Raw genomic sequence first — 7,928 nt, 5'->3', positions numbered from 1 at the left:
TATGTCATGGTTACATACAAAGTGAATAACAATCAGCAAAAACTTGTGGAAAAGTGAAATAATACCTGAACTTCCTATTATCTCATTTCTAACAATAACACTCGGATGATTAAAATGTGAAGGACTTATTGTGCCTAATAGCTGGGATAAATTTTTTGCAAGTACAGTTGACCCTTAAACAATACAGGTTTAAACTGGGCAAGTCCACTTATTCATGGATTTTTTCAATAAATATACTTGAAACTTTTTGGAGATTTGCAACAATTTGAAAAAACTTGCAGACGAACCACATAGTCTGGAAATATGGAAAAAATTAAGAAAAGGTTAGGTATGTCATGAGTGCATAAAATATATGTAGATACTAGTCTATTTTATCATTTAATACCATAAAATATACACAAATCTATTTTAAAAAGTTAAAATTTATCAAAACTTATACACACATACACTTACAGATCATACATGGCGCCATTCGCATTCGAGAGAAATGTAAATAAATGTGAAGATTCAATATCAAATCATAACTGTGTAAAACTAACAGTTGTACATACTGTACTACTGTGATAATTTCGTAGCCACCTCCTGTTGTTATTGCGATGAACTCAAGTGTTGCCAGTATCTGCAATCATATTGCTGCTTCTTCGTTATCAGTGCATGAATCATTGTACCTGTAAATAAATAGGAATTACTTTTTCACATTATCTTTTCATTTTTGGTGTCTAGTGTTAGTAATATGTATAGCATCTACAGTGTTTTGTATCATACAAGATAATATTGATGTAGGTACTGACAGACAAATGATTCATCTTGTAAACAGGCAACTTAAACTTACAGCATCGATAAATACAGTACAGTACTGTAAATGTATTTTTCCCTTCCTTATAATTTTCTTAATATTTTCTTTTCTCTAGCTTACTTTATTGTAAGAATACAGTATATAATACACATACAAAATATGTGTTAATCTCCTGTTTATGTTATCGGTAAGCTATTAGTAATTAAATTTTTGGAAAGTCAAGTTACACATGGGTTTTTGACTGCATTGGGGGGGAAACCCTTAACCCCAGGGCTGTTCAAGGGAAAATTGTATACCAGTTTATTGGTGTGGAACACACACTACCCTTGAAATAATAGGTCTAAACTGTGTGTTGAGTTTATGGAGTTTGGGTAACCCACATTGTGTGTGTGTCATGGATTTATAGTAATATTTTAGCCAGATTCCAGTAGGGGCAAAAATTGAATTACCTGTTGCCTGAAAATCTCCAGCAAGCAAACATGGGTTACCCAAAACCCATAAACTTGACTTAAAACTCAAACCAGTCACTTAAAGTATAAAGAGTATTTTACACCAGTTTGCTAGCAGTTTGAAAGAAGTCTGTCCTAGTTATTATGCACAATAACTCCTTCATGCTTGCATCACTGGGGTGATCTGATATCCAGATTAAAATGCATTAACATTGGAAATATGAAGCTAGCAAGCTTAAAGATCATTTCACTTTTCACGGGTGTTTCTTGAACAAGTCAATCACTCTATGTATCCGTGACACCAACTTTGTATTCAGCACACTCACTCCAGATTCCACTGGTCTCATTAAAGTACAGTGGAACCCAAGATTTCGGCCGTAATCCATTCCGGAAGGTCGGCCTCACTCCAACAAGGCCGAAAACTGAAGTAATATTTCCCATGAGAATTAATATAAATACAGTTAATCCGTTCCAGACACCCAAAAATATTAACAAAAAATAAATTTTTTAAAGATTAACTATAGTTTTACATACACAAAAAATGAGAACTAAATAAAATGACTAATGAAATGGATAAATGAACATTTAGCATCACATTTACCTCCATTGAAGTTTCTTGTTAGCATATGATAGCCCTTATGGTTTAGTGCTTCTTTTTTATTATAATAATGTTGGCATATGGAAGACAGGGAGGAGGAGAGAGAGGGAGGACTGATTATTGTTTGGAAGGGGAATCCCCCTCCATAAAGACTTCAGGTATCAAGTCCCTATCTGGGATTACTTCCCTTCTTTGTCTTTTACTGGCACTAGGACCAGCTTGAGAGTCACTGCACCCGTGTCGCACAAAAAAAAACTGTCCAGGGAGGTCTGTTTCTGGCGTCTCTTTAAGATTTGCCTGAAGCGGGACAAGAATTTGTTACTGAACATGAATGATGCAGATATGGCTTGTTTCAGCTTGGTCAGGGTGATATTTCTCCACAAAACTTTGCACTTCCCTCCACTTTGCACAAATATCCTTAATTGCTGAAGAAGGCACCTTCTTCCCTCTCTCTTCCTCCTCCTTTGAACCAATTTCCTTAGCTGTGGTCTGTTGCTGTTGCAGATGAAGGTCTTGCAGCTCTTCAGCGGTTAGCTCTTGAGCCCATGGTGGCTTATTTCGCAGTCACGAAATGTTTGGATGAATGTACAGTGTGTTGCTCACTTACTGAGAGAGAGCCAGATTGATTCACACACGCAGCAGACGGATGCATCCAATACGGCCTATTTCCAAGTTTCCAACTGAAATCCAGGATAGAAATTCAGCCATAAAAGTGGCTGATATCCGCACCAGCTGATATCCAGGGGTCCACTGCATATGTGAGCTTCAATCTTTATCTTTTGTTACTCAGAAATTACAGACAAAAATTTATCTTGGTCATCCCTTAGAGCATTTAGAAAAAGACGATTTGAGCAATGTCACACCCTAGAGTATTCCTTGGCTGAGATAAGTGGGCGATATTCTCATCATTGTTCCTGGATGGTTTAACTTGCAAAACTTCAGAATCCATTTAAATTGGATTGAATCGTCAGTTTAGTTTACTTTGGAGGAAGCAGACAATTCACTGCCTTTCTTCGATGTTTGCTTCACAAAGTAGGGGTGCCGGGTCACCAAGTGGACAAAATTAGGACTGGGACAATACCAGTGAATTGCATAGATTCACAAAGTAGGATGAGCAGTTAATACTGACTGTCCAGGAAGCTTGTTAATAATTACAGCCTCGCATACTACTATTCACATCGTGATCTGCAGACTAAGTAAGCATGTACAGGTTCTTCTGGCAGTCACACACAATTTGCAGTAATAGAAAGCTTCTGAAACTAGAACAAAGTAACATAGAAAATGTTTTTCTCGATCTTAAGCATCCTCACCATGCAATATTTCATTGTAAGCAAAAAGCTGATTCAGTACACAGTAGGGCTGCTACCCAGGACATAAAATGTAGATAAATCATGCCTGCCAGGAATACCCTGGATACACTGTATGACCCTTATGGTTTAGCACTTATTTATGTTTATAATAGTACCCGAATACAGTTTTGTCCATTCTACTAAAATCCAACATAGCATGGAAGAGTAACCACCAAGACATGATGGTGGTTATTTGTGAGACCAAAGATTATGTGAATTTACAGTATACCATGTGGAAGGTGTGATCAAGTCTGCATCAGGGAAACTGACAGAAGTCTTCCAATATGTTTGCAGGAGAAAATAAAGATGCACATACAATTAGTAAGTTAAACAACACTTGTTTGTGTCCAGCACCATGACACCCACTGCCATCTCATGGCTTAGGATAAAGCAACCCTGCCCCTCAAGGAAGGTTCCTTGATGCTGGTGAGGGGCTCTTGATCTAGGGAATTGTATCTGTTCTCCCATTTCCTGAAAACCTTCCACATCCCCCACAGGTGCTTTATAATCCTACAGGTTTAGCACTTCCCCCTTGATTATTATAATAAAGGAACAGCCTTTGTGGTTTAGCACTTCTTTTGATTATAATATATAATATAATAATAATAAAGCAACCCTGCTATTGCTGTATATAAAAAAAGATCAAAAGCATATGCCTTTAATTCTCTTCAGGTAACCTCGCTAACAAAATTGACAAAATAATGACATGTTTACTTTGTCCACACCATAGCTTATTCTGTAATAGAAAAATTTAACAAACCTAGCATGGGCTGGTAAGCTTGTTGTAGTGCTTCCCAGCTTCTCAGCTCTCACCAGATCAACACCAGACCCCTGGGACTTAACATTCAGCACCTGATTGACTACCAGGCCTGGATCACTGCCCTTACAAACTCTACCTCCATTATACTCTCCACCTTTGCTAGTTTCAGATCAAGCATATTACGTAGTTCACACACCCTACCCTGTAGCACTGGTGGGTTTAGCTTTGATTATAATAATAATACTAGGCCTGGATGTAATATACAAAATGGGAGTTTTTGTTTATTTCATGTACAGTACTTTATTTGATAAAGCCAGTTTGTGAGGAAACACTGACAATAAAGACTTCTCTGCAATCAGTTGTATAGCCCTTGTGGCTTAGCACTTCTTTTTGATTATAATAATAATAGCTCCAGTTCCCCGAATTAAGCCTGAATGCCTTCCACATCCCCCCCCCCCCAGGCGCTGTATAATCCTCTGGGTTTAGCGCTTCCCCCTTGATTATAATAATAATAATAATAATAATAATTCTCTGCAATCAGTGTCTTAACAAATGGCAAGAGTGGTAAAAAGCCATTTTAGTTTCCATTTGGCATAGTAGTTATCCTGAAAAATAATTGCCTTTAATATTATATTTTTGTTCATTGTGGTGGTTAAACTCAGAATAATTCTTCAAAGATTAATGCTTTCTCATTGGTTTTAAATGTTTGTTTTTTCCTGCCTATACTTGCCTTTCTCCATCTTTTTACCTCTACCTTCTATAAGTGCATTTGTTTAGTATTTTGCACAGTTTTTAGTGATTTAAATTATTACTGAGATGTTTAATTCATTGGTCAGTTAGTAAGGAGAGGTCTTCAAATAATTTGAGAAATGTTGGGCAGTTGATGTTTGAGGTTTAAGGAGATGATTATTAGCTAGCATGTGCTGAAAATTCCTAATTCAAATTAGATTTTGGGAAGCAAAAGGGTTTAAACCCAGGTTCTGGCAGTTCTAGAATTGTGACCTATGTCTTATCCCACTGCCCCACTGGTTGGAGAATTCTTATTACACACACTGGTGCATAGGCTCAGATACAGAGCTGGTAATTCTAAGATTGCCAGTACACGGATTTGAACCATGTCATTCATCTGAATTAACTAACATGCTTGAAGAGTTGGCTTAATGCAACCTCTTTACAGTCAAGCATCAAATAACTTGAGAACTAATGTGATAATTTATTAAACACTTGTATGGACATATGAAAAGGAGTTTATATTTCATAGACACTTAGAAAATCTTTTACAGTTTAAATACAGAATACTGTACATGTATCACTGAAATAGAATTTCAACATGTTTGTAAGTTATATATTATTATAATGCAATATTTAAGTTGGTTGGAGAATAAATTATTGATATTTTATATGGTTTTTGTTTAAGTTAATGTCATTGTTGAATATACATGAGGTACAAATTCCAAATGGAGTATGAGCAAGGTTGGAGAATAAATGATTGATATATGAATGTGTGCTTTTTCTATTTCTGTGTCAACCTGCCTCAGTGGGAAACTGCTGGAGGGTTATAAAAAAGGATCTCTAATTAACATTTACATGCAGATAACTGTTTATTTATATTTAATTGCCAACAGTTCATTATAAAGTAGGAAAATATTGAAATAAACATGAATTCCACACAAGCTAATATATAATGCTTTTACAGCAAATAATCTGTTCATAATACAAGCATCTAAAAGTTCAGCAAGCAGTCGGGTTAAACAGGTAAACATAGAAAAAAATTGTACATACAGTTGAACCTTGATTGTCGATTGCATTACTTGTCGAATAAATTTGGTTTTCGAATGAGGAGTTCGAGAAAAAGATGTCCTCGTTTTCGTAAGTTCTCTTGGCTGTTGACAGACAAGTTTTTGCATGTGCAGAATGGGACAAGGGGATTTTGAAGACTTGGAAGATGAGCCTGAGCTGGTAGAGGACATTGTGTCCTTGGAAAAGACCTTGGGCCTAGAGGTGACTGAAGATGATGTGGAGGAGTTGGTGGAGGAGCACAGAACTGAACTCACCACAGAAGTACTTCTTGACCTTCAGAAGGAGCAGCAACAGATTGCAGCGGAGGAGCTGTCATCAGAGTAAGAGGAGGGACGGGATGATGTGTCCATTGCACTTGTCAAAGAAATGTGTGTTAAATGCCATGAAGTACAGGAGTTTGCTGAAAAATACAATCTAGACACAGTGGCCATCCATCTTTAACATGCACAATGAGACAAAGAACCAGGGAGCCAGAACAAGGTGTTAGTGGTGAAAAGAGACAAAGAAGAGAAACAACACCAGAAGGACAGTTGTCTGACATATTAATAGAAGGTGACGCTCCTTCTGAGCAGTAACATGCCCCTCCTCTCCTCCACTGCATCCACTATGCCATTAGCTCTCTGACAGATAAGGGGTATTTAAATTTTTATTTACTGTACAGTCAATAACAACACTGCAACTAGCCAGGGGATCGAACCCGTGTTGTTTTAGCCCGCCTCATGGTGAGCAAAAATTCACAATGCTCTAACCCACTGGATCATACAATCCTACAAGAATCATGCACCCAGCAGAGTTAGGTGTTGATCCGTGGACATATTATGGTGTGGGTGCCTCAGAGCTAATTTCATTCTACTCTCCATTTGGTGTACTATCCTCCACAGGCAGTATATACAGTATTGTAACCATGAACAAGTGGTATTTAATCAATAACAATGCTGCAACTAGCCAGGGGATCGAACCCATGTTGTTTTAGCCCACCGATCCCCCGGCTAGTTGCAGTGTTGTTATTGATTAAATACTCCTTGTGTATGGTTACAATATTACTGTACAGTATTTTAGTTAAATTTTCATTTAGTATTCATTTTTACAGTTCCCCTGTGCTGTATAATTTTATATAATGTTTTATGTAGTAAAGAATCATGTAAATGGAATTAATTAATTTACATTATTTACATTAATTTATTTACATTATTCTTTATGGGAAAAATTGCTTAGGTTGTCGAATCGACATTTGGAACTAATTAAATTTGAGAACCGAGGTTCCACTATTTATATATACATGCATATCTTCTTCTAACAAACTGGCCATATCCCACCAAGGCAGGGTGACCCCAAAATAAAAATAGTTTCTCTTTTTAACTTTAGTAATGTATACAGGAGAAGGTTTTACTAGCATGTTAGTTGCCTCTTATGACATGCATGGCTTACGAAGGAAGAATTCTGTGCCATATAGGTAAAATTTGCAATTTTGGCTTAAATAGCAATGCTCTTCTTGCTATACAAGGCAAGTGAAAATTTGTGTATTCAGTAATTTCGTAAAAATCTTTCTCAACCTAACGAAAAAAATACATTTCATTATGTTTGTTTATTATTAATTATTGTAAACTTATTTAAAATATATTTACAGTAGTTGGATTAGGCTAAATTAAATTGTGCTTTTTATAATAAGGTTATAAGAATCTCACTGTAAACTTGCAAGGAAATAAATTGTATTGTTAGGTAAGTTTTTTAGGATTCTTTTGGTACAAAATTATTAATTTTTACATTAACATAAATGAAAAAATATATCTTTAAGGATATAATAGAAAATTTTAGAAAGGACTTAATTTTAAATGAGTTCTTGCTATTTGACCAGTTTTACCTCTATGGCATGACATACGTATATATATTACACCACGGAGCCAGATCCCAGATAAGTATGGGTGCCTAGCCATAGCTAGACGATGTTACCCCATACACCGGGGCACCAGGCATGTTTTCAGAGTTATTTCATCAGATCCTGCCACATGCTGTGGACAACGAAAGAGATTTGAAATGCTTAACAATTACAAACGGGCGAAATTATTGACGAACATTGTCTCTACATCCACAGCAGGACTCAAACCTGCAGATTCTGTATCAGAGTCCAAAGTACAAGACTGCAATAAATTCCCTGACACTGGTGCTTCTTGGGGGG

The 7,928-nt window shown here is 36.5% G+C and overlaps 1 long non-coding RNA gene across 2 annotated transcripts; it reads right to left on the bottom strand.

Moving 5' to 3' along the window:
* Window positions 1–167: 167 nt before the first annotated feature.
* On the bottom strand, window positions 168–4,088 carry LOC128704233 (uncharacterized). 2 transcript variants are annotated; one of them, XR_008409419.2, is made up of 3 exons: window positions 3,953–4,088; window positions 454–668; window positions 168–295 (listed from the first exon to the last, which is right to left on the bottom strand). It is a non-coding gene; the product is annotated as an uncharacterized lncRNA (long non-coding RNA). The 2 variants fall into 2 exon arrangements; XR_008409420.2 differs by having other exon boundaries at window positions 552–668.
* Window positions 4,089–7,928: the final 3,840 nt, after the last annotated feature.

The sequence above is a fragment of the Cherax quadricarinatus genome, chromosome 84, assembly GCF_038502225.1.
Source record: "Cherax quadricarinatus isolate ZL_2023a chromosome 84, ASM3850222v1, whole genome shotgun sequence".
Lineage (NCBI taxonomy): Eukaryota > Metazoa > Arthropoda > Malacostraca > Decapoda > Parastacidae > Cherax > Cherax quadricarinatus.
The sequence above is the reverse complement of the archived record's forward strand: the minus strand, read 5'-3'. Positions and strand labels throughout refer to the sequence as shown.